This window comes from Pleurodeles waltl, chromosome 3_2, assembly GCF_031143425.1.
Source record: "Pleurodeles waltl isolate 20211129_DDA chromosome 3_2, aPleWal1.hap1.20221129, whole genome shotgun sequence".
Lineage (NCBI taxonomy): Eukaryota > Metazoa > Chordata > Amphibia > Caudata > Salamandridae > Pleurodeles > Pleurodeles waltl.
Window position 1 is genome coordinate 100,207,471 of NC_090441.1, and position 27,118 is coordinate 100,234,588.

General features: G+C 45.8%; 1 protein-coding gene across 1 annotated transcript in view; it reads right to left on the minus strand.

The window, feature by feature from the left end:
* Positions 1-27,118, minus strand: part of CASTOR2 (cytosolic arginine sensor for mTORC1 subunit 2) — a 333,451-nt gene that overhangs the window by 158,221 nt on the left and 148,112 nt on the right. The gene's annotated exons all lie outside the window — the stretch shown is intronic.

Below are 27,118 nucleotides of genomic sequence, written 5' to 3' on the forward strand. Positions count from 1 at the left end.
GGAACGCATCTAAATGCTACACCTCCCTCGGGGAGGCGTAATGAGCGATAAACTATAGTTTTCCTTGCTGTTTCCTCTTTCTAAGGGTGCTACATAGAAAGAGGAAAATGCCTCTGAAGTTTGTTTTTATGCATGAAGGTGCCCCCTCCGGCACAAAAACAATCTTGCCTGCATTGGCGCAAGGCAGCACATTGTGAGCCAGCTCAAGGTAACGACAGGAATGCGCGGTATCATGTTAAATATGGCATATCCCTGTCCTTTTCATGCACCAGGGTGCAGCAAGGTGACTTGAAATAATCATAACTCTGCCTCTTGGTATTTACCAGATGCCCACTTCCCACTCGGGATCGCAAAGATGGTAGAGTGCGCTGATTAGTAATAGAAAAATAATTCCGATATGTATATATATATATTTTTTAAACAGTCTAATGGGCTTGATTCATTTGGCTTCTTCATGGGCACGCAGCCCTGGTTTGCGGTTGATGTACACTCACATGTAACTTTTTCTTTCCCGTGCGCAGGTTTTGGCGGTGGAGAAATTAGTAGCCATGACTCTAAAAATACTGCATGATGGCATCAGTCGGGCTAATCGCACTCTGCAATGGAAACAAGGTGGCAGCCAGGTTAAATCACTGATTTATGATCTAGACTGCTACAGCAGATCTTGTCTGGGTAATTGCCATATTACCCGAGTCACCTGCGTCATGCTGCAACAGATAAGGTCTATCACCACCACTGGTATCTTGGTTTTTATTGCTCACCTGCAGAGAGTGCCTCTCACCCTTCAAAGTAATGGTCCCAAGGACACAGCCTTGCTTGTCATTAAAGCCACTAGTGAGGGCATGAATTTATATTTACCAAAGTATGATGGCAACACACATAAAAAGACACCAGGGCAGGCCTGGCAAAGCGAGGGAGTCAGCTTGAGCTCTGGAATAAAGGGATGTTTCCATCTTCAATCCATAATAATCGGGGCTGGGTTCCTCCCTTTCAAGGGCTTTTTGTATAATTGTATGGTCATAGTACATGAACATCTGCCTACAGTGGTTGAGTGCCCCTTGCCACATGAGCTTTCACCGCTTAGGACCGCTGGATTCATGTGGGAGTTAAACGCTTGCTGCTGAGCTATGTGGTGATCTCTAGCGCACAAGCTCAAATTCCAGCCTCCGTCCATTTGATACAATAAAGTGAGTGCCATTAAACTGGGTAAAAGTAACACCTGTTATTTACAGCTCTTAGAAACAGCAGTGCGCTACGAATCACTGAATAAATAGAAGTTCTTAATATTAACTTCCCTTGAATAACCTTTTAGACGTGGTACACAGTGGAAAGGTCTTTAAAGCTCTGTAGTGGCCAATAGCGCCAGCCTTCCCTTACTGCTGTAGGAAGGGAATACTGGGATGCCATGACCTCTCCCCCGACCTCCACGTTAACTTAGAAGGAACTATTTTGTGGGAGTCCAAATGTTCTCAAGCTACCCTTTGTGAGGATCTCTTTAGTGAGAGTTTGGATGCACCCAAACGAACCTGTGGCACAGCAATATGAATGGACACAACAGTGATTAAGGTCACAGTGTGAGATAATTAATCGGCGAAAGTCCTTCTGCTAAAAAAACACAACGCCATTAAAGAACAAGCTTTTGCAATGCAACGGGTCTTGCATTTGCTTGAGTTAGACCTATTAGGGTTGTAAACTCTTTACCAGACTTTTCTTGCCACAAAAATGAAAAGAAAAAAACTAGCAGGATCGCGCTATGTAAAACGCAGCGCGATTGTGCTGAAATTGAAAACGAAAAAAAACGAGCGCAATCGTGCTATGTAAAACCCAGCATGATCGCGCTACGTGGAAAATAAAAACAAAGTAGCCCGGAAACAATGCTGAAAACATGTAGCCTTGTATGCTTTCAGTAGTTGGCCGGGTCACTCGAGAAGGGCTAAACACCGGAAAAGGCATGACGTATGCATGCCTTTCACTAATTAAATCAAGAGGATTTTAAAAGGCAAGCTCATGAACCAATGAAAGTGACAGGCGTGACATGGGCGTGGGTAAAAGCCCAAAGAGAGATTACAACAGGGACGGAGAGCTTGGGCGCTCAACCCTAAAAAGGTCAGCCTTGGCAACCCAGGTAGAGGAGGTGGACAGCATCTCTTGGTTGGTGACAAAGTAAAGTCTCTGATGGGCATCTAATCTGCTGGTTTCTTTTTATTTCTTGCTTTGTGTAAGGTTCAAGGCAAGGATGTGCTGCACCAAGGCGCTTTTGAAAGCCAAACCCACAGACATTCCAAAAACATAGAAGTGGGACTACAATTCTGCACTAAGGGACAGTTAATAGCATAACTGACAGCACTCACTAACATACAAATCACAGACACAGGGGGAACTAAATTCAACTTGTACACATGGTATCATCAGTGTTCACTAAATTGCTTTCAGCTAGAGGCTGCTAAATAAACTCAGCTTGGAACAGATGAAAACGTGCCTTCATCTGAGTTCATTTAATTTTCTCGAAAAAACCAGACGTGCTAAATCTACTGGAATTTTCCAGGATGGATGATGAGAAACTGGAACTGTCCTGGCAAACCGGAGGCACCTGGTCACCTTATTACCAGTGTCTTTTCATATTATTTCGAATTTTAAGCTTATGAAAAGATCCAGGTTATGAAGCGATAAACCTGTGCAAAAAATATAGTTTATATATAGAGTTAAGAACAATTTTCTTTTGTAGGTCTTACAAAGAAGCCTACGTAACATAAAAAGCATGAGCGATACTCTATCATAACCATGTGCATGTGGCCTTGTAGTTGTTATCGGCTGCCTCAGACTTAAGAAGGGCTTAGGAATCTCCCTTTGGAAGAGCACGAGGACACATACAAATGAGGCATAAAGACATGTTAGATGAGATCCAAAGGTTTGATGGTATTAGCAACACTTTTCCAGCTTTACCAAGTGATGCTGATGTATAGCAAAGTCAAGATGGATATGTGGAGATCTGGTCCCGGTTGCTTTCATGTGGTATTCTCCATGCCACACTGTCTAGCAACAAGGCGAGACAAGCTAAGAACTCATTAAAGGATGCAAAAAAAATTATAAATTCAAAGTATACGCAATTCACAAATTTAAAAATCACTGGGCATGCTGCACTTGCGTTTCTGTAGTAGGTAGACGGCTTGGAGAATAAACAGCTTGTATGACACTGCAAGATACGCTTCCATTGGTATCATTAACACAGAGGTAAATATCAAAAAGCCGAATAATTAACACTGAAAGAAGTACACAGTGTACCCATATGTCGAAGACACCGTATGACATCTGTTTGTACTTCAAACTGGATAAATGAGTTGGAAGTGCTGTGCGCTTGAATGAGTACCTTTTAGCAGAAGGTTTGTGTGTGAAGAGCATCAAGCATGAGGATGGCACCTGGGCAGCTCTGCCCATCAAGCTTTGGATGGGCTATCTGGAACCACTGCCAAACTTCATCGGCCTCGCTTGCAGGCTACCTGACATACCTTATGCACAGTGATGTCTCAGGTGTGCATCCGACCGCTCATCTCAGCAGGCTGAGCACATTTGATTTCTGGAACACTTTGTTAGTCATGCAAACTAACCTCATTTGGTCACGTGCTTGTAAACAAAGCAAAGGAGAGGAAGCAGGTGTTCTCAGTGGCAAAAGTTCACTGATAGATCAGAAACTTTAATGGCCTAAAAAGAATATATGGAACCAGGGGCGGCTCCTCCATAGAAGCAGAGGAGCGTCGACCCCCCACCCCCGCCAGCAGCAGAAGCTGCAAAACTTTCAGAATGAAAGGATAATAAACTATGTTTATTATCCTTTTGTTCTGAAAGGGGTGGGGCCACGGGGATAACGTGCACTGAGGGAGAGTCCTCAGCACTCTCCCTCAGAGCGCATGTGTGTTTGGCCGGCTGTCATTGCACCACTTCTGGACTTTTTTTTTTTTTTTTAATTATGTTTAACTTGTTCCATTTTTGATAGAACCTGGACCTCATTGTACCAGTGGTGAACAAGTATATAGTTTGTTTTCATTGTTTTGTTTAACTTTTAACGCATAAGCATGCGCCTCCTAACTGTATGTACCTAGCGACCATTGGTAATTGAGACTGTTCAGAATATATTAGCATACATTAGGTATATAAAGTTTTATAATGTACAGATTCTTAGTGTGACAAAATGGAAATAAGAATATATATTTTTTTTAAACACAGGGTAACTAATTGAGCCTGTGTTTAGCACGAAGAAGCCAAGCAAGTTCTATAAGGTTCCTGTGTGGATGAGAGCCAGGCTACAAAATCCAAGTATCACCCTGTCTTTGAACAAGTTTTACCTTTGAGCTTACATAGTGTGCATTGTAGTCAGTGCTTAATCTGCGGTGGTGCGGGTGGTGGGCACCAGGTCATGTGCTTCTTGATCAGGCTTTGACCCATCGCTAGAGGTAGAAAGGGAGGAAGAAGAAAGATACCAAAAGAGTAACAAGAGGATGCAGGATGTGAAAAGGAACGCCCACAAGTGAGATACAGAGACAGGCAGTGTAGGGTGGTGGGCGGAAGAGGCATCAGGTGGAATCAAGATTGGCAGTCTCGGTAATTGGCAACCCAGGTGTTCGGCAGCGCCAGGGCAGGCTCCTAAGAAAAACTTTGGGACATTACACTAGTTTATGTATAGTTTTATCAAATAAAGGACTGATTCTAATATATACTCCTCTCTTTACTCCGCTAAGTCATCCAGGAGGATAATATTGGGGTGGGTAGTGCGGAGATCTAAATTCAGCTACCATTTTTTTGTCATTCATCCCTTAATTTATCAGCTTATTAAATACATCACACACAGCAGGCCCGTCCCTGCTGTCCTTATCAAAGACCCCTGGATTGCTTGTAAATCTCTTGATGGCGCTTCTGATGCTAGAGTTAACAGCATGTGCTGGAGTACATTTGGAACACATGAGCAGACACACTTCCCCCGCACTGATTTGAATGTATGGTTCAGGTGGCTACAAGAAGCAACAAGAGCATCTGCCATGGGATCCGCCTTGTCTCAGTCCTAAGGAACAAGGTTTAATCCCTCACTGACAGAGTCAATCTTTGATTAAGGAGGCTGTAGATTCTGCTTTACATGAAAAGGATGTTCTTGCAAAGCGACAGAGGTTGGATGATGATGCAGATGAGACTGATGACTGCTAGGGGCACATACATTAAGTTTGAGCAACTGAGGGAGGTCTTATCTCATATCAGGGTCCAACTGGGGTTCGATGCCCTGAGTTTTGAGGAGGATGAATTTCTGGCACAGTATAACACTACAAATGTGGACTGTTTGCCTTTTCGTGAGATCATTCAAAATATGCTGTGTAAGGAATGGACGGATGTTGACAAGTCCCTGTTTGCTCGTTTTCATCACAAATGACATTTGTTGAAGGGTTTTGAAGACCAGCTCTGTCAGGCACCCAAGGTTAGTACAGTCTTGGCGTCCATGTCAACCTTTTCTTCTTTGGCCTTGGAGGATGCTGTCCTTACGGTCCCGGTGGACAAGAAAGTGGAATCTGCCTTGAAATTTCCCTATACTGCTTCCAATTATGGCATTTGTACAAACACCTATGCAGCATATACCACAGCGGCTCTCCTGAAGGACTTTCTTTGACCCCCTGTAGTCTCAGGGGAATCCTTCAGAACTGTTGGCTTGGTGGAACTGTTGTCACAGTTTTTGTCAGCTGCTCTCTTTGACAGTCTTTGGGCCTCAACTTCTGCGGCTGGTTCTTCCATTGCAGGTATGAGATCCTTATGGTTGAAGTCTTGGAAACTGGAAGCTAGCAAACGTTCCTTGACTTGCAAGTTGCCATTCTTGGGCCTAAAATTGTTTGGTCTGAAGCTCACTGAAATGGTTGAAAAGGCAGAGGAGGAGAAGAATATCATGCAGCCTTTTAAAACTGTAGAGGATAAGAAACAGTTTGGTTTCAGAAAGGGAGTTTTACAAGTCAATGAACACCAGCCCTTTCGTGTTAGGACCGCCTTCTGCAATAAATACCAACTCTCTTCCTCCAGTGCCCCTTCTATCCAGCTGCCGAAATTACTATGTGGCAGTAGGAGGTCACTTCAGAGACTTTCTTCCACAGTGGAAGTGAGCAGTGACAGATGCCTGGGTCCTTCCCATAGTGGAACATGGCTATCAGATACAATTCAAAGATCACACTTCTCTTCCATGCTTCAGACCTACACCTTCTCCAATGGATCCAGAACAGTTAGAGTCTCAAAGTGGGACTAGACTTACTGCTGCAGAAAAAGGTGATTGTTTCCGTGCAGGAAGACCAGCAGGGCTTGGAGTTCTACTCAACTCTGTTTTTTGGTTCCAAAGCCAGATGGGTCTTTTCGGCCCATACTCAATCTTTGCTCTCTGAACACATTTCTGTTGGTGGAATATTTTCGGATGGTGTCCTTACAATCAATCATTCCTCTCCTAATGAAGGGAGACTATTTGGCAACGCTGGATCTCCATGATGCCTACTTTCATGTGCCAGTCCACGTGGAGAGTCCGTCATTTCTGAGATTCATGGTCCACGGCCGGCAGTTTCAGTTTCAAGTCCTTCCATTCGGCCTTGCCACCTCTCCCAGAGCCTTCACAAAGGTATTTGGCCCCTTTTGTTGCTTTCTTGCATTTGAAAGGTGTGCTTTATCCATATTTGGATAACTGGTTACTGACTGCTCCATCTCTTTTGAAGGCTCAACAGGATGGGGTACTGGTGCTCGAGGCATTGGGTGATTTTAGTCAGCTGGTGAACCTTCCAAAGTCTCACCTTGCTCCTTCCCAGATGAAGATGTTTATCGGAGCTCGCCTGAACACTCAGCTGGGGGCTGCATTTCTTCTGGAAGAAAAGGTCCTGTCTCTCCAGGGGGCGGCAACAGACGTGTTATCTAGCTTGCACAGATCTGCAAGAAGTTGGTCGAGAGAGCAAGGACTGTTGGCAGCTTCCACTGCAGTGGTTCCTTGGTCATGGTTTCATTTAAACCCAATTGTGAATCAATGGGATCCCAGCTCCAGGGACTACGGTGTTATGATTCCTCTCTCAGCTCAGGTTTCTCAAGCTCCGTCCTAGTAGTTGATCAGGGATAATCTGTTCCAGCTCCCTCCCTCAGTTCTTTTGATGACGAATGCCAGCGAGTGGGGCTGGGAGGCAGTGTTGGGTCACCTGGAAAGATGTACGCCTTGGTCACCTTGGGAGAGTCAGCAATCCTCGAATTGGAGGAGATCATGGCAGTGTTGAGAGCCTTGCTTGTTTTTCAGGAGAATGTAAACAGTCTGAATGTGGTGGTCTGGACAGACAACCAGGTTGCCGGAGCTTACATCAACAGGCAAGGGGGTACACGTTCCATGTCTCTGAATCGGGTTGCATCTCAGATTTGTGCATGGGCGGAGGTGAATGTTCTGAATCTGAAGGCTGTTTACATCGGGGGGAGATGAATTTTAGGGCAGACACTCTCAGCCAGAATCTGCCGTCTTCTGTGATATATCACTTGGTTCGTCCCCTGTTCCTCAAGGTGTGCCGACGGTTCAGGGTTCCTTGGCTGCATCTGTTTTCCTTTCAGGGCAATGCCCATTGCCTTCACTTTTGCACGGAACTTCCTTCTCCACAAGCCTGGGCAATGGATGCTCTCTCCATCCCATGGCCGCGGGGTTGCTGTATGCCTTTTCTCCAATTCCCCTCCTGCAAAAGGTACTGCAGAAGGTCAGGGCAGAACAAATGCATATGCTCCTCATTGCCCCTAAGTGGCCCGCTTCAGTGGTTTCCTCTCCTTTTGTCTCTGGCCAGGTGTCGTTTTTTTGTTCTTTTTCACAGCTCCTCTCCCCTTCAGTTTCCTCTGCTGTCATGCCAGATGACATCTTGGTTGTGTTTGACTGCCTGGCTATTGAATGGGTAGGTTTGGTTCAGTTGGGTCGTTCGTCCTAAGTTGCTGTAGAGATTCAATCAGAAACAATCTTTCTTGAAGTCTTATAGAAAGCACTGGGGGTCTTTCTCTACTTGGTGGAAGGCCCGGTCTGAGGATCCTGCTCGTAGTGATCCATTTAAAATCCTAGAATATTTACAGGATGTTTTTTTTGAAGGGGTTGACTCTTAGCACTCTCTCAGTGCAGTTGGCTACAATTCAAGCTTGTCGCTCATAACTTCTCTACCTTGTCTCCCCTGGCTTTGAGATTGCTTAGGAGCTTCAGGTTACAAAGGCCCCTTGTCCACAACAGGGTTCCTTCTTAGGATTTGTCCCTTGTTTTGAGGGGATTGCACGCGGCCCCATTTGAGCCTTTGGATGGGGCAGAGTTGGTCCTGTTGTCTGGTGGTTTTCCTGGCGACTAAAACCTTGGCCAAGCATTTGGGTGAATTGGGATCTCTACTTGATGTTTTTCACTACGTGACGTTTTTCCCAGATCAGGTGGTTCTCTTCACTTCCCTCTACCTTGGATATCAGGAGACTCTTCTGATTTATTTAGATTGTATTAAGCCTTTTAGGGTTTCTCAGTCCTTATTTGTGGCTTATGGTTCTGTTTCCAGTGGACAGAAGGTTTCTACATAGACTCCTATTAGGTTGGTGAGGCAGGCTATTTCCTGTGCTTATGCTGTGGTCTATCTCAGAAGATATACGGGGGCGGTCTACTTCCTGTGCGGATGCTGGAGGTGTTTCCCTTTTGGAAATTTGCAGGGTGGCCACTTGGTCGTCCCCTCATACTTTTCTTACACACTACCTTCCCTCAGTTTGTGATGCTCTTGATGGACATTTTGGTTCTGCTGTTTTGTCTACTGCTTCTAAATGAATCTGTTGGTTTTCACTGAATAAACTTTGTATGCAGACCACTTTTTGGTGCTTGCTTGTTTTATTTGAGCTTGGTTACTTCCTCGTTGTTTAGGACTGGGAAGAGTAGGATCCCGTGAGGGGGCAATGTTTAGTTACTTATTGGTAATCTTCATTACCCCGATTAGGGGTCCTCCTCGTCCCAGTCCTCTTCCTTCCCTCCCGGTTGCACCTTGTTGGGCACTGCTTGGAAAAATACAGGAGGAGGCAGAGGGGAGGAGTCATTATATATATATTTTTTTTTTAAACTAAAAGTAGCAAGAAGGGAATTCTGTGCTACTTCGGTCAGTGAGGGATCAAACCTTATTAATTAGACTGGGATGAGGAGGACCCTAATCAGAGTAATGAAGATTACCAGTAAGTAATTAAATGAGACTACGTATTCTAAACAAGCATTGGAAAAGCCAGTAGGTCACGCCTATGAGATCTCTTGGCTTTGGTGATGAATTTTAGCCATACTGTACAGCAGCACAGCAGTTGTGCAGTGTAAAGAAATGGCTCCCTGTTGCAGTTACCCCCCACTTTTTGCCTGATACTGATGCTGACTTGACTGAGAAGTGTGCTGGGACCCTGCTAACCAGGCCCCAGCACCAGTGTTCTTTCCCTAACCTGTACTTTTGTATCCACAATTGGCAGACCCCGGCATCCAGATAAGTCCCTTGTAACTGGTACTTCTAGTACCAAGGGCCCTGATGCCAAGGAAGGTCTCTAAGGGCTGCAGCATGTCTTATGCCACCCTGGAGACCTCTCACTCAGCACAGACACACTGCTTGCCAGCTTGTGTGTGCTAGTGAGAACAAAACGAGTAAGTCGACATGGCACTCCCCTCAGGGTGCCATGCCAGCCTCTCACTGCCTATGCAAGTATAGGTCAGTCACCCCTCTAGCAGGCCTTACAGCCCTAAGGCAGGGTGCACTATACCATAGGTGAGGGTACCAGTGCATGAGCATGGTACCCCTACAGTGTCTAAACAAAACCTTAGACATTGTAAGTGCAGGGTAGCCATAAGAGTATATGGTCTGGGAGTTTGTCAAACACGAACTCCACAGCACCATAATGGCTACACTGAAAACTGGGAAGTTTGGTATCAAACTTCTCAGCACAATAAATGCACACTGATGCCAGTGTACATTTTATTGCAAAATACACCCCAGAGGGCACCTTAGAGGTGCCCCCTGAAACTTAACCGACTGTCTGTGACTAGTTCCAGCAGCCTGCCACACTAGAGACATGTTGCTGGCCCCATGGGGAGAGTGCCTTTGTCACTCTGAGGCCAGTAACATAACCTGCACTGGGTGGAGATGCTAACACCTCCCCCAGGCAGGAGCTGTGACACCTGGCGGTGAGCCTCAAAGGCTCACCCCTTTGTCACAGCCCAGCAGGGCACTCCAGCTTAGTGGAGTTGCCCGCCCCCTCCGGCCACGGCCCCCACTTTTGGCGGTAAGGCTGGAGGGAACAAAGAAAGCAACAAGGAGGAGTCACTGGCCAGTCAGGACAGCCCCTAAGGTGTCCTGAGCTGAAGTGACTCTAACTTTTAGAAATCCTCCATCTTGCAGATGGAGGATTCCCCCAATAGGGTTAGGATTGTGACCCCCTCCCCTTGGGAGGAGGCACAAAGAGGGTGTACCCACCCTCAGGGCTAGTAGCCATTGGCTACTAACCCCCCAGACCTAAACACGCCCTTAAATTTAGTATTTAAGGGCTACCCTGAACCCTAGAAAATTAGATTCCTGCAACAACAAGAAGAAGGACTGCCCAGCTGAAAACCCCTGCAGAGGAAGACCAGAAGACAACAACTGCCTTGGCTCCAGAAACTCACCGGCCTGTCTCCTGCCTTCCAAAGAACTCTGCTCCAGCGACGCCTTCCAAAGGGACCAGCGACCTCTGCATCCTGAGGACTGCCCTGCTTCGACGACGACAAGAAACTCCCGAGGACAGCGGACCTGCTCCAAAAAGACTGCAACTCTGTTTCAAGAAGCAGCTTTAAAGAACCCTGCAACTCCCCGCAAGAAGCGTGAGACTTGCAACACTGCACCCGGCGACCCCGACTCGGCTGGTGGAGAACCAACACCTCAGGGAGGACCCCCGGACTACTCTACGACTGTGAGTACCAAAACCTGTCCCCCCTGAGCCCCCACAGCACCGCCTGCAGAGGGAATCCCGAGGCTACCCCTGACCGCGACTCTCTGAAACCTAAGTCCCGACGCCTGGAAAAGACCCTGCACCCGCAGCCCCCAGGACCGGAAGGACCGGACTTTCACTGCAGAAGTGACCCCCAGGAGTCCCTCTCCCTTGCCCAAGTGGAGGTTTCCCCGAGGAAGCCCCCCCTTGCCTGCCTGCAGCGCTGAAGAGATCCCTTGATCTCTCATTGACTAACATTGCGAACCCGACGCTTGTTCTAACACTGCACCCGGCCGCCCCCGCGCCGCTGAGGGTGAAATTTCTGTGTGGGCTTGTGTCCCCCCCGGTGCACTACAAAACCCCCCTGGTCTGCCCTCCGAAGACGCGGGTACTTACCTGCTGGCAGACTGGAACCGGGGCACCCCCTTCTCTCCATTGAAGCCTATGCGTTTTGGGCACCACTTTGAACTCTGCACCTGACCGGCCCTGAGCTGCTGGTGTGGTAACTTTGGGGTTGCTCTGAACCCCCAACGGTGGGCTACCTTGGACCAAGAACTGAACCCTGTAAGTGTCTTACTTACCTGGTAAAACTAACAAAAACTTACCTCCCCCAGGAACTGTGAAAATTGCACTAAGTGTCCACTTTTAAAATAGCTATTTGTGAATAACTTGAAAAGTATACATGCAATTGAAATGATTCAAAGTTCCTAATGTACTTACCGGCAATACCTTTTAAACAAGATATTACATGTTAAATTTGAACCTGTGGTTCTTAAAATAAACTAAGAAAATATATTTTTCTATAACAAAACCTATTGGCTGGATTTGTCTCTGAGTGTGTGTACCTCATTTATTGTCTATGTGTATGTACAACAAATTCTTAACACTACTCCTTGGATAAGCCTACTGCTCGACCACACTACCACAAAATAGAGCATTAGTATTATCTCTTTTTACCACTATTTTACCTCCAAGGGGAACCCTTGGACTCTGTGCATGCTATTCCTTACTTTGAAATAGCACACACAGAGCCAACTTCCTACATGCAGCATATCTAGAAATAAGTTAAAGAAAAGTGCTATGATGTGAGTGTTGCGTCATTTTGTATGCATGCAGCAACACAGATGCATGCACCTACAAAATGATAAAAGCATTTTTTTCTTTTTATTTAGCAATCCAAGATGGATTAGTAAATAAAAAGCGGTGACATGCAATTTTTAATGTAGTGCTAATGTGTTTTTATGGTATAGTGTTAATGCACTTTTTTAAAACAAATGGTTGAGTGGGTCGGGATGGGGGGCAGAAGAGGATGGAGATGCAGGGGTGGGACAGAAAAACAAGCAAGATACAACAATGCAGAAGCAGAGGGACAATTAAATTGGATGGGCAGGGATCAGAAAGCAAACAGACCACAGAGGGAGGAGAGATTATGATGCTTGAGGAGTACACAAACAACAGAAGGTGGGCAGGCAGAGAAGCAGCAGGACAATGGAGGATGGGCAAGTGCGAATGGAGAAGCAGACAGAAAATGGAGTAGACAGGCGGGAAGCAATGGGTCTGTGGAACAAAGAACGGCAACTAAGGGAGGGCAAGGAGAGAAAAACACAGGCAAGAAAGAGTAATAATGTGCATGAGGGAAACAGCTCGGAAAGACAACATGCACCACCATAAAGGACTTAAAGAAAAACGAAAAAAGTAGTGACTGAAAACAGAGCAGTGGAAGGACTAAAGTAATCAGTCGACATTTGAGGGAAGGGACAAACACCAGAAGAGGAAGGAAAGCCTACAGAAGCTGACGAATAAGAAGTAAGCAAGTGACGTGTCAATAAAGCCAATCAATAGTAAGCAATGGGTGGGTTCTAAGCCCACTGTAAGCTAAGAATATGTCTCTTGACAGACAGGGCATGCGCTGTCTTAGGAAAGGCCTAAAATGATTAGAGAGAAATGAGCTCCCACACCACTTTATCAAGTTGATTTGTTAAATAAAACACACATCAAAGGCTAATTTACTTATAGCACCCACCCACTGCCACCTCTGATGGAAAGCAGCTAGTTTACATTTCTTCAACTACAAATGTGATTTGGTACCTAACTGGGGATATGGCATGTATAATTTGTAAAGCCTTGTGTTCTTGGTGCTGTGAATTGGCTGTGGTTTCATATCACAGTCCTTCTTTCCAAAGGAGAAAGGTGCCACAATTGTGATGCATGTGAATTACATTAAAAAATTAAATCAGTTTCAAATATAAACTCTCATTTTCATTTCATCTACAGAACATCAAGGTGCATAAAAGAATACATACTATGTATAGGGCTGACTATGTTATTGCTTATTAACCTCCTTCACATTTCTCTTCTACCCCTCCAGTCTGCCCTCTATCTAGCATTCCATAGTCCTACCTTTCTTTCGCTAACCTCTAGAAACATGACCTCTAGATTTCCGCCTAACTAGATCTAAAAGGACACGTTCTGCTGCGGGGAGAGCTGTTATCAAACAGGTACTGAGGATATGCTGGGAAAATGTAACTGCTTTCAAGCTGGCTTTGTTCCCCCCTATAAAGGGCTTCACTTAGGACATTTCTTAGGAGTTGACTTGAAGCACAAGCTGAAGTAATGCATTATCAAAAGAACAACTATAACATCCAAATGCTTCGTGACTTGAGCATGTGCGCCACTGAGGCAAGGAACGAATGTAATTTTGGTGTAATGGATTAAAAGGAAAACATGTAACTCTAATGTCCAGATGCAGTGGTAGAGTAGAAAGAGAAGAAAAACTATTGAGGCCAAGCACATCTCAGGGTTATTAACGCTGATTTCAAGAAGTCTACCCTCCTTATGTATGTTGGAATTCCACTATTGGGTAATGTTGAGAAAATTTATATAAATTTCCTGCTGCAAATGAAACTGTCTCAAACAATAAGGCTCACAAGAATGCCTCCCGTTCCCACGATATAAACAAGAAGGCATCTGTAGTCTCGTCTCAAGCAGTGCGGGATGCATGGAGAGAAACCGCAAGACTGCTACAAGCGGGAGCAGACTGCTCCTCGTGCTGCTGTACTGGCTGGAACAAAGGAAGCAGGGTAAGTCTCCCGTCTCCTTTGTACCCTGAGATGCCTTACCTTACAAACAATGAAAGTTAAAGCTGTCTTTGAGGAATTTCATGAAAGGCAGGAGTGTGTCTGCTGTAACGCTAGAAATGGCAGGTGCTTGTGGGATCTAAGAAAAAATACTGGGCTCACCTGAAGAGGTGACGACAGAAGGGTAATACACAGCTTTTTGTGCTGCCAGGGCAGTACCAAGCACTGTGCCTCCCACACTTGCGTGTCCAGGGTGCATGCCCAGCCAGGGTTTGAGTCATGACCTGACTAGGGCTTGTTCAAATCCTGCTCGTCCAACTTCGGGAGTATACGATGGCATGGGAAGCGCTTGGGGTACGATCCTAGTCTTAAAAGTGTGATGTCTTTTGGCCTAGCTCAGGGAGGAGATATCTGGTTCCTTTAAATACTGTGCAGCTTTTGCTCAGATTGGCAAGGCACTGCTCATGTTATCAACTCCCATCCTTTCCAATGTGTAATCATTTTATTCCTTTAACAGCATCCTACCTTGCGCATGTTACCATATGGATTATTGGACCTTCACTGATTATTGCTCTTCCCCATAAATGGCCCTGCTGCCCCTGGTCAGGGTTGGTGCTGCCTACATGATTTTGTCCAAACTATAATTATAATTTGGGCACCTATCTGTCAGAATGCCTCCTCATCGCACTGCTAGGCGCAGCACCTCACACTGCTAGGCGCAGCACCCCAAGACAACAGAACTTATTTAGACACTTACTCGATACCAAAACACTTACACATAGGACCACAACAAGCACAACTCTGCCAACCACACACGGCTCATGGTGACGCATGCTCTCCATCCAAAAAAGCACTTCCGCGCACTCCATGGGGGTATTAGGCTCTATATAAATGCTATAACACAATACAAACATAACTTCTCTTTAAAACAGCAAATGCGCTAATTTCCTAGCACAGTCTCGCCCTATCACCTTTGTACACGCATTAGGCCTTCCCATATTATTGCTAATTTAATTAATCAATCACTTTCCCAAGGGCTTTCTCCCTGAGAACTAAAATGCGCTATTGTGACCCCCCCCCCCCCACCACACCACATTTAAACATCCATAATAAGATCCCCTTGATACAGGCAATTACGATTCTATTACTATTCACAGAAAATGCAGGGGCAGGGATAGAGGTTGCAAAAGCATGCTTCATAATTAGTGGCAACTTTGCCCTCCGCAGAAAACTCAGCACTACCTTACAGGGGGAGTGGGGGCAATGAAGTACCCAGCTTCTGAACATCTAAGACCCACACTGGGCAGTAAAGCTCTGCATAAGCGGTGCGATAAGTATTTATTAATTTATCTATCAGAAATTGTTATATAGTGTTGATGAGCCCTTTACATATGAACAGTGCCGGGAAACCAGTGGAAAATATAACATATCCATACATGGCAACAGACCCGATTCAGGGTGAAGACTCATGATTGTTGGAGCCAAAAGTGGCTTTTTTTTGGCTGTCTGCCGCCTGAAACTACCCAGATTCAGTAGAAGTCAATAGGGGAAATATATTGTCCCGCATTCCTCTTCAAAAATGTTGGCATGTATGCTTATCATATGGTATATAGTGAAACAATATTACAAACATGGAATAGAATGAAAAAGTTACAAAGGATTATTGGAATGTGCAGAGAGAATAGGGTTCTGTAGATCAAACATAAAAAACACAATCCTCCTTTTAAAAACAGGAGTGATCACAAAGTTATTTCACAGGTGGAAGTTGTGCTGAAATAGCAGACCTTTCCAATATTGTTGTAAAAAACCTTGAAATATGGAACTCTCCTGAAGTAAGACTGGGTGGCACCCTACACCCTCGTTGCACTTCCGAGAGGAATAGTGTTAGAGTTGTTGCCTTAAGTCCTAGTGTTTCAAGGAAAAGGTTCTCCCTGCTGTGACTGAAGTGATGCCTGCCAGAGATGATCAAAGTTTCTGAGCAAGGTAGTAAGGGTTTCCAAAATCTTGGGTTTATGTTTAAAGATGCTTCAACCTTGGCCATTCCACAGAGCGCAGATTGGTTAAATGTGCTCCAAAATTCTGGTGTCCATTGCAAGCCTGGCATATTTATCTGTCAATAGCGCCAGAGACCTCTTTGGGGTGAATGTGTGCTCTACAAATAGAAATAAATTACAAATATTTGTACAAACATAAATACCAAACAGACATATTTGTGCGAATACAAAAATGTCTGTTTGGGAATGTGGCTTTGGGAGGAGGTAGATGCTGTTTTGGAATGTCTAGGAGTATGAGGTTTCTAGAGTCCAATCCAGATCACGGAAGAGACTGGATTACTACCTTGAAATCATGATCCAAGGTTTGGGTCTTTTATTCCGTTGAGATGTTTAAGTTAAAATTGAGCCTACTTTGCTGTTGTGTAGATGTGTGATTGCAGTTTAAGTATTTTGTTGAAGAAAAAGTGAGAAATTGAGTGCTGAGGAGCACTGTTGGTTGAAGTGAGACATTTGTGAACCATAATCAGGCCATTAGGAGGGAACAGCAGGGAAATACTATAGTAAGGATACACTTTATGTGGTGGAATGAAATCCAGTGTTGCCCTTAACGACTATGGTCATGATTTAACATCCTTAAGACACGCCATTTTCAACTAGAGCTGGGAGTATTATGCATACAATTGATACAAGATCTTAGTGCAAGTGAGAGTGGCGGCTGGAGGGTCCGAGTAAAAGCTGAATATGATAAGAACGAGGATAGATCCTGGAACTGAAAGTGAAGGCTAGAGGCTATGTGTAAAGGTTGAACATTGTAAGAAAGATAATAGATCCTTGGGGAACTCTTTGTTGGATCTCTGAAGGGTTACAGAGGATGTTGGACACACTTATGTATTGGCACTGGTTTTACGAGTATGATGAGAGCCACCTAATGCCATTTGCCCTATTCTATCTTTGTAGATTTTCAGGAGTGTGCTGTAATTAACCATGTTGCCAATGAGTCCCGGAGGATAAAGTGACACGAGTCACCTTCATCTAGAATATATCAGCATCATTTATTAATTTTAAAGTTGAATTGCGGACCTGCATCCTGACTAGAGCTTGTCCAGTAGTTTGTTATCCTTAATAAAGTGCTCAGATATCAGATAAGGCATTAAGGTTATATTCTATCGCACATATTAACACATACTTATTTTTTGTCCAGAACAACCCGCTTCTCTCTAGGCTAAGCCAAGAGAACTAAGCTTGCGTTGATCAAAGCTGCCTTGGATGACCTTTCTGTCCTTTAAGCGCTTCATACCCTGCATGCAACTGTGTTGTGCACATAAATTCTGACACTACCAGGAATAATCTGTACCAGGAAGAATCTCATACTAGTGCAAAAAGGTATAAGCACAACATTTAAAAGATAGGCCGGCCAGCAGAAATGTGAAAGATGCAATAGACATGTCAGTACTCTGGGTTCATTTCCAGTGATGGCCAGAGTCGTTTGAATGTTGGATGTGATAAAAAAAATGAAGTGTGAGAGTGGATGCATGTTGCTGAAATAAAAAATAAAAAAATTAAAAAAAACACACAAAAAAAACTAAGATTGTACCAATCAGAGCGCGTTATTCTTTTAATTCACCTTCTTAAGTTTTAAATATTCCTCCATCTCTTATTTTTTTTGTGCATTGCTCCACTCCATCAGACACTTTTATGAGCGAAGTGTGTTCTATAAAGAGCTCTGGGTGAGTTCATCGTATCTACTGTTGATTTGTAAACAGGGCGGGGGTTTTCCCACAGATCCTTTTTCAATTTCACACTGGTGGTCCACAGAGTCGATTGCTGTTGATTAAATGGTCGGGTTGGTTTAACATCCGGCAGTATTTCATTGCTACGCCAACGCAGGGACCTTCTTTGGATGGAGATTTCATCTCTCAAATCACAGAAGCAATTCCTGCTCCTGGTTCATTCTCGTAAGAACACACAAGCAATTATTGCCACAATTATTGCTACATTAGCGATTGGTATTTTGCCTTTCCCTGCAGGTCTGCCCTGGCTTGGCTGCGGTAGTCCATGGGCCCTTGTCAGTCATCAAGAATAAATGGCTTCTCAGGCACTGGGGTATTCAATGACACGCTTAACACTCTAGAAAAGTAATCTAGGGAGATTATTGGTAGATTAGCGTTGACGTTCGTGCAACATGTGGAATATCTGCATGCACTGAGGGGACGAGGAGAATGAATTGCACCAGTAGGATTAAACAGGCTCTAAGCCCTCCAGGTGTTTTTACGGAAAAAGCTAGATTTAATTCCTAGCCTTCTCAAAGCTGCCCCTGCAAGGCTTACCATCCCTTATCTCCAACACTCGGTAAATAAGAAGGCTCTAGTTCTCCCCCAGCTGCCTGGCAACCCCTCTGCCCTATGCAGCATGGCGGATTCTTCATGCGACAATGGTGCAACTGTGTGGCGTTAGCTGGGTACTTACACTTCTCGATAGACACTCTGGTGAATCCAGATCCATGCACAGGTCGGCTCTTATGAAGGTTGGCGCAAGCAGCCTAAGAAATCTACTTGAGCCTTCTAGTCGGGGCCAGAATAGAAACCAAGATCATCCCTGGCAAAAATGTTCCCAGCAGCTCCACTCAGCAGGAAGCATGGGGGCCTGGCTGGGTCATGTCAGCCTTTGCTGCTCTGAAACAACACCCCAGCTTGCAGACTACCTGGGAAATGCTGGAGAGGCAGAATGGCCAGTTTGGCTCTGGTTCTAAGCCACCAATTGAAAAAAACCAGCTGCAAATAGAGCTCTGCACCAAGAGACCAATCAATAGGCGAATGCAGTGCTATAGAAAACGCACATAACTAGAGTACATTAATGAAATTCGACTGCTGTCTAAAGTTCGTGGCCATCCTGCTGCCCGACACCGTTTCTCAAAAAGCAGGGCCAGAGTTAGCGACTGCACTACAATGAATGGGTTTTTGATAGAACAGAAAAATCAAAAAGGAAAGAGAATCAATATAGTTAATGGTAAAGAAAAAGTTGGGGAAATAAATCACCAACAACCTCCCAATCGAAAATCACCAAGTGCAAACAGGTCTGGAGAAGAAACGAACTAACTATAAACAATTAGCTATTGGTGGGCCTCGCTTACCAGCAGGTAAACTCCCTGAGAGGACTCCATCCGCGCACAATTTGTAATAAACAAAGTGCAGAGGTCAAAAGGTTTTCTGTGGAGCCTGCTGCCAGCACTTATGATGCTGGGACGGCCGAACACCGCCGCCTGGTTTTGATTCCACTTCCTGCCTCTTTCTTCCATCTCCTTAGCACACAATGCACGGTCTTCTTCGCCCCTGCTTTCTCATTTGTCACCGCTTTTCTATCTTCGCTTCCTTCTCCTTTCTTTCTCTCCTGTCTCATGTTCTGGGTCAAAATATACTGAACAAAACATAAGTTCAGTTCCCCCAAAAAGAGTGCCTGTCACCCAAAAAATATGCGACTCGGCTGCGAAAAAAGAAAACGTGTGGGGAACTACTAGTTCTTTAAAACACCTTTTGTCTACACATCTTATGGACGAAAAGAGATATCCGTGCACAACGCAGGGCCGCCTTCTCATGCTGCCTGGTTTGAGGAGGCGCCTCTGACACTTGAACCGGAAGCTCTGCGGTGGGGGTGAGTGTAAAGTTCAGGGCTCGGGCCTCTGCTTGCTTCCAGTGTGGCCTCTCTAGAAGCTGTGGGTCCGCGCTCTGCCTCGCCGGACTGCGGCTGTCTAGAAGAGAGTGGGTCCGTCAGGAGGAAAGGAGGCGATGCTGGACTCCCTGCTCCCAAACACCTACGAAAAATAAACAAAAAATGAAAGCCACCTAGAGCGTGCTCATGGGCGTAGGAAGTGTGGGGGACGCGGGGGATGTATCCCCGCAGATTTTGGAGGGTGGGGGGGCACGGGGGACAAAGGTGGGGGGGACAAGGGGACAAAATAATTTTCCTCTCTCACATCTATTATTCAGAGGGCCATTAGCGCACAAAAGCGCTACTTAGGATAGCCCTGTACCGACCATCCTCCGATCTGATGGTAACAGAATAAAGGTGTCAGGAGGCCCCCTGCACCCTCTGCTCTTTTGTTTGTCCTGTTCACAGCTGTGGGCATTAAGGGTGCTCAAAAGAACAAAGGGCACGAGGAGGAGAAAAGAGTTTTGGATGATTACTGTCTGCATCACCTGCTGCCGCCTTCAAGAGGAGCGCTGCAGGAGGCCTTTAAGAGGAAGTGCAAGACAATGAGGACGATCTAAAGAGTAAACAGAGTCCCACTCACCCTGATGCCTGCAGGCTAGAAAGGAGACTCTGTGAAACACAATATTTGTATTTGCCTAAGATCACACCAGTTGGTGAAACAGTGAAGTCAAGATTGGGCCCAGATTTTACCTTTTCACAAAACAATTTAGCTATTAGAAGGGTATATTTTTCTAACATTTATGTTTAATGTTTTGTTATCTAGGTAATGAAGGGCTTGATTATAGCGTGGCTAACAGGGAGAAGCCATATTTCATTTTGGGCTGTTATGTCTAGCGTTATTATTTATGTTGTTGTTATCGTTACATACTTCAGCATATTGAAGTATATTATCTTTTCTCTATCTTTTCTTCACTGTACTCTGAAACAATCTACCCTATGCCACTGCACCCTACACCACTTTTCTCCACTCTTTGCTACTCTGCGTCACTGCAATCTATGCTGTACCACTCAACTCTGCAGCACTCTACACTACGCCATTGCAATCTATGCTATTCTACTCTAACCATTGTACAACACACCTCTGCACTCTTCACCACTTTACTCAAAACCAATGCACTCTATGCCAATCTACTCTGCACCGCAGCACTCTATTCCACTGCTTTCAATGCCACTGAACTCTGCGCCACAGCACTCTAGGCGACTGCACTCTATGCCACTCTACAATACACCACTGTACTCTGCGACCCTCTAATCTTCAACATTGCACTCTGCCAATGAACTCCATGCCACTCTACTCTGCACCACTGCATTCAATGCAACTGTACTCTGTCCCACTGCACTCTTTTCTGCACCACTGTACTCTAATCTACTCTACTCTACACCAATCCACTGTAGGCACTTCACTCTACTTTGAAATCATCTCCTCTATGCCGATGCAATCTACGCAACTCCACTCTATGTTATGCCAGTCTAATCTACCCTGCACCACTCCAATGTACCCTGCGCCACTCCAATCTGCTCTGCACCGCTCTATGCTACTGCACTCTACATCACTATGCTCCACTCTGCAACAATCTACTCTTCACCACTATACTGTACTCTACAGCAATCTACTCTATGCCACGGCACTCTATGCAACTCTATTCTACTCTGCACCACTTTACTCTAAGCCACTCTTTTCTACTCTGTATCACTCTGCATCACTGCACTCTACACCAATGCATTCTATGCCACTCTACTCTACACCAATGCATTCTATGACACTCTACTCTACACCACTGCCCTTCAAGACACTCTACTCTGCAACACTGCACTCTGCCACTGAACTATACTCCTCTCTACTCTGCAGCACGGCACTCTACTCTGCACCGCTCAACTATATGCCACTCTACTGTACTCTACACCAATGTACTATATGCCACTACATTATGCCACTCTACTCTGCATCACTGCACTCCACCACTGCACTCTACACCAGTCTACTCTACCTTGCACCACTCCACTCTACCATGCACCGCATCACTCTGACACAGCACTCTGAACCACTGCAATCTATGCAGTGCCACTCCACTTCCTCTACTCTTCACCACTCTACGCTACTGCACTGTACGCTAAACCAGTGCTGTCTTCGTCAATGCACTCTGCACCACTTTACTCAAAACCAACACACTCTATACCATCACACTCTACACCAATCTACTTTGCACCATTGTACTCTATGCCACTTCACTCTAGACCACCCAACTCCACTCTATCACACTTCACTCTGACATTACACTCCATGATACTATACTGTGACACTCTATTCCATTAAACTCTAACACTTTCTCCACTCTGTAATTCCCTATACAACTCCCTGTACACCACTCCATTCCACTTTACTCCACTCTATGCCACTTCAATCTACGATACTCTGCTCAACGCCACTGCACAGCCCTCTATGCCACTCCACTATACAACAATGTACTATGCTCAACAACACTCTACCCAACTTTCTCTATGCTAGTTCACGTTACTTTACTTCACTCTACTCCAGTTCACTCTTCCTTATGCCTTTCCACTCTACGACACTCTGCCACTCCACTCTATGACACTCTATTACACGGTGACACTGCTCCACTCTACTACTACTTTATGGCATTGGCGCTTGATTAGAGATTCAGATCTCCATTGATTGCCTTGTCACTCATATGAAACGTGAGTCAGATTTATCTTGGCCGTTTTGGTTACAAGCACTCTGTAACCCTTTTAACTCAAGCTTAACGAAGGCGTAGGATGATCCTGATACTTGTCTAGGGGATCGAAATATCGTCGGACAAAGTACCTTGACTTGAATTTGTGGTATTGTACATAAGTTGGCATAAGCATAGGTACTATGAGCTAATGACTTCTTGATTCACTATTTGAGTCATTCATGTAAAAGTGGGTGTATAAAAGCGTGTAAATCATTATTGTGGATGCTAACCTTGTAGGAAAGTAGCCTCTTTCTAGCTTGGTTACCCCCACATTTGGCCTGTTTGCCAGTGTGTTTGGGTGTGTCTACTGGGATCCTGCTAATCAGGACCCAGTAGTTATGCTCTCTCCCTTAAATTATGGTTGTTGCATACTAGTAACCCAGTATTTCACCCAAGATTGGCATACTGGTGCCCCCTTATAAGTCCCTAGTACATGGCACTTAGGTACCCAGGGCATTGGGGTTCCAGGAGATCCCATTGGGCTGCAGCATTTTTTTTGCCACCCATAGGGAGCCCATGCAAAGGCTTCTACAGAACTGCCATTGCAGCCTGCGTGAAAAGGTGCATGCACCCTTTCACTGCCAGTTACACTGCACCAGGTCACTTATAAGTCACTCCTATAGCAGGCCCTCCAGCCCTGAGGGCAGGGTGCAGAGTACCTGTGTGTGAGGGCCCCCCTGCACTAGCAGAGGTGCCCCCACGACCTCCAGGACCATTTTCCCAGACTTAAGGAGTGTGGGGATGCCATTTTACACGTGTACTGGAAATAGGTCACTACCTATTCCCAGCTACATAATGGTAACTCAGAACATAGGTATGTTTGGTATCAAACATGTTGGAATCATACCCCAAGGCTTTTGCAAGCATTGGTTGTATGATTCCATGCACTCTGGGGGCTCCTTAGAGGACCCCCAGTATTGCCATTCCAGCCTTCTGAGGTTTTCCAGGCAGCCCCAGCTGCTGACACCTCTCAGACAGGTTTCTGTCCTCCTGTTGGTTGAGAAGCTCAAGCCCAGGAAGGCAGAACAAAGGATTTTCTTTGGTAGAGGGGTGTTACACCCTCTCCCTTTGGAAATAGGTTTGGAAGGGGTAGCTTCCTTCCCCAGGCCACTGGAAATGCTTTGAAGGGCACATTTGGTGTCCTCCTTACATAATCCAGTCTACACCGGTTCAGGTACCCCCAGTCACCGCTCTGGCACGAAACTGGACCACCACCCCAGGTGTGCTGCTCAGAGCTCCTCCAGAGGGTCCCTGGGTTTTGCCATCTTGGATTCCAAGTTGGCAGTGAATTCTGGGAGCATCTGAGTGGCCAGTGCCAGCAGGTGGTGTCAGAGCCGTCCCCTGATGGGTGCTTACCTGTTTGGCTGATCAATCCCCCTTTCAGGGGTATTTAGGGTCTCTCCTTTGGGAGGTTCTTCAGATTCAGATTGCAAGACTCCAGCAGGAATCCTCTGCATCCTTTACTTCACTTTCTCACCGAAGAAAGTGCATCTGGACCCTCCAGGAAGTCCACAAACTGCAACAACGAAGCAAAGACGACTTCTGCAAAATTGTATCTCCAGCTCTTGCCAGCAAATGCAACTGTTTCCGGGTCGTGCATCCTCAGAGGACAGCCCGTCTTCAGTCTGCACCAGAAGAAAGAACGAATCTCCCTTGAAGTGAAGGAGTCACTCCCCTGCTTCAGCAGGCACCTCTCTGCAACGATGACCATCTGCATGGGTCCCCTCTCCTGACGAGTTGCATGGATCCTGCATCACGGGTGGTGGACTGAAGTGGTCCCGATGGTCCTGACGTCCTACTGTCCAACTTTGGTGGAGGCAGGAGCTTGCCTTCCCACGCAAGACAGTACTCCTGTGCACCACGTGTTTTTCAGTTGCCAAGGCTTGTTGGCATCCTTCTATGAAATTCTTTGTGCACAATGTAGCTTCGGCCCCCAGCACTCCTTCCTGAGATGCACAGCTTCCTGAGTGGTTCTCTGGCGGTGTGGGATCCTTTGTTTTTGTGCTACGTGGGCCTCCTTTTGCAACTCCTTTTTCCCCGTGCTGGGGGACTCCTGTGCGCTCTGGCTGGTATTCTGTGGGCTCTCTGAGTTGCTGAGAGCCCCTCTGACTCCTCCTCCTGGGTGGCCATTTTCCACTAACCATGAGCTCTGCGTGTGCCAAGGCTTGTTGGCGGAATCCAGCGACGCAAACCAGACTGCAATCATCCATCCAGTGTGGGATATCATCTGCACCAACCAGGAACCCGCATCCATCTTCTTGGGTGCAGTACTGACTGTTGTTCTTCACCAGTGGTTCTTCTTTTGCACCTTGATTCGGGTTAGCAGGGGCTCCTGTCCTCCCTGGACTCTTCTGTGCTTCTTGGACTTGGTCCCGTTCTTCCACAGGTCTTTAGGTCCAGGAATCCACCCTTTGTGTCTTGAAGTATCTTCTGGTTCTTGCATTATCTTCTTTCTCGTGTTCTTGTGTGTTCTAGGAAAGTTACTGTGAATACTCAAGGGAACACAACCACTGCTGTGGTGAAGCAATGGGTCTTACCTCCCTTTTGAGAACACAAGAAGTGCGCATTAGATGGGCAAGACCTTACCTTCATCAGCTGCTGCTTTTCAGCTCACTAGCCCTGCTGGCTAATGCTGTGCACTGACATGCAAATTTAGGATGTACCAGGAGTAAGGGGTGGACCACAATGACTACCATGTTATGTCACAATCACACCCCAGTACCATATTTGGGAATGATGTTACTACAGCCCTGAAACTGACATGTTGCTGTACCTGCACTCAGTTTACTACACCACTCCAGAAAGGTCTCCACCAACGAAATATCTCTATATTATAACAAAAGATGGGGTAGAAGAGGCTTAAGGGGCTAGGAACACTTGGTGTGAAATAATTATAGTGAGCCTTGACCCATCCACAAAACACACTCACAGTCATGTTCGTGACATTCCCAAGGCCACTGGCTCATATGCAGCACCTTCAAAATGAACCACATTTTTAACTCTTTATATTTAATAATACATTAAGTTCCATCTCATGTGGTTGCCCTGCCATCAAAGCATCTAAGGAAGCTTTGTAAGTTTTAGAAGTACAAGTTTGCTTTTGATGTATGAAAGCAACAAAGACAGCTCAAATCCCTGTGGCACTGCCACCATGCAGTAATGCTGCCAGGTGTTTGCACCCTTCAGCACCAACCTAGTGCTAATGATAATATGCAGGCGGCTTCAATCAGGTGCTGTGGTCTTGGGCATCAGCACTCAAACATCAGTTCACACACACGGAGCACAGTCTCGTGGACGCCTGGCTTTAAAATGGTTCCCGTATTGTGCATTTTTGGAAGCAACAACATCTGCCACTTCCTGGATGAAACAATGCTGTGTGTTTGTCTCCCTGGGAAAATATTACACATTTCACTTTACTGTTAGCGTGGGAGTTTACAGCGCAAATGAAAGATCTCTGGTAGGGTTTTTCAATCTTCTTTGCCGGCATCGTCTGCTGTCGAGCTAGAAGATGTGGAAATTACTTTTTTCCATCTAACTAAGGGGTCGAAATGTTGCTCATTTAATTAGGGTGGATTTGGTTACATCTGGAATTAAGAAACAATTCCCACGCTGATTTGTGTAAGCTACATAAGCTAGAACACATAATCCTGCAAGCTCATTTTCAAGATTACTTTTTGAGAACATGTGTTTTTTGCAAGAGTGATTTAATTACCTTTTGACATTAGAGGCGCTGTGAAATTGTACTAATTGAGGCTGAACATCTATCCCGCAAGGCAGCTCAGCCCCTTAAGACTCCACCTCCATCCAGCTACGCAGCTCAGCCCCTCAAGGCTCGACCTCAATACTGCAATGCAGCTCAGCCCCTTAAGGCTCCACCTCCATCCCGCTACGCAGCTCAGACCCTTAAGGCTCCTCCCCTAACCCGCTAAGCAACACAGCCCCTTAAGGCTCCACCTCCACCCCGCTATGCAGCTCAGCCCCTAAAGGCTCCACCTCCATCTTGCTACGCAGTTCATCCCCTTAAGGCTCCACCTCTATCCTGCTATGCAGCCCAGCCCCTTATGGCTCCACCTTCCTCCTGCTATATAGCTCTGCTGTTTGGGTATGCAAGTCCATCCGTCTGCGCTGTCTTGTTATTTCAGATTGCACATTCTCCCCACTGAGCAGGCTTCCTATGTAATGCTGTACTTCAGTTCATAGACACTGCCCTCCCACTTAGGGCTGTAACCGCCTTCTGCTCCACAGCACTACTGCTTCAGGTTGCAATCCTACTAGTTAGGGAGCCTTGCCCCTTGAAAGTTACTATGTATCCACCCACATAAAGCATCCACTTGGGCTAAACAAGATTTCACCAACCCATGGAGACTACACTTCAACCTGGTTATCAGCCTTAATTCTTGAGTACCCTCCTTCCTCATGAGGCTGCACATCCTTCCTAGTGAGCGGTACTAAAATATTAGAAAGTTGATGTTGTACATCCTGCCACTTATGTGGCCTTACTTGTTCTGGTTTCTAGTCCTTTCTGGCACATAACCCTGGTGTTTGTATCTGCTCGTCCTTCCTACTACACAAGACTGTGTATCGCTGGTGCTAGGCCAGTGATACACACCTTGTAACCAACACTGCCAACTGAAGCTGC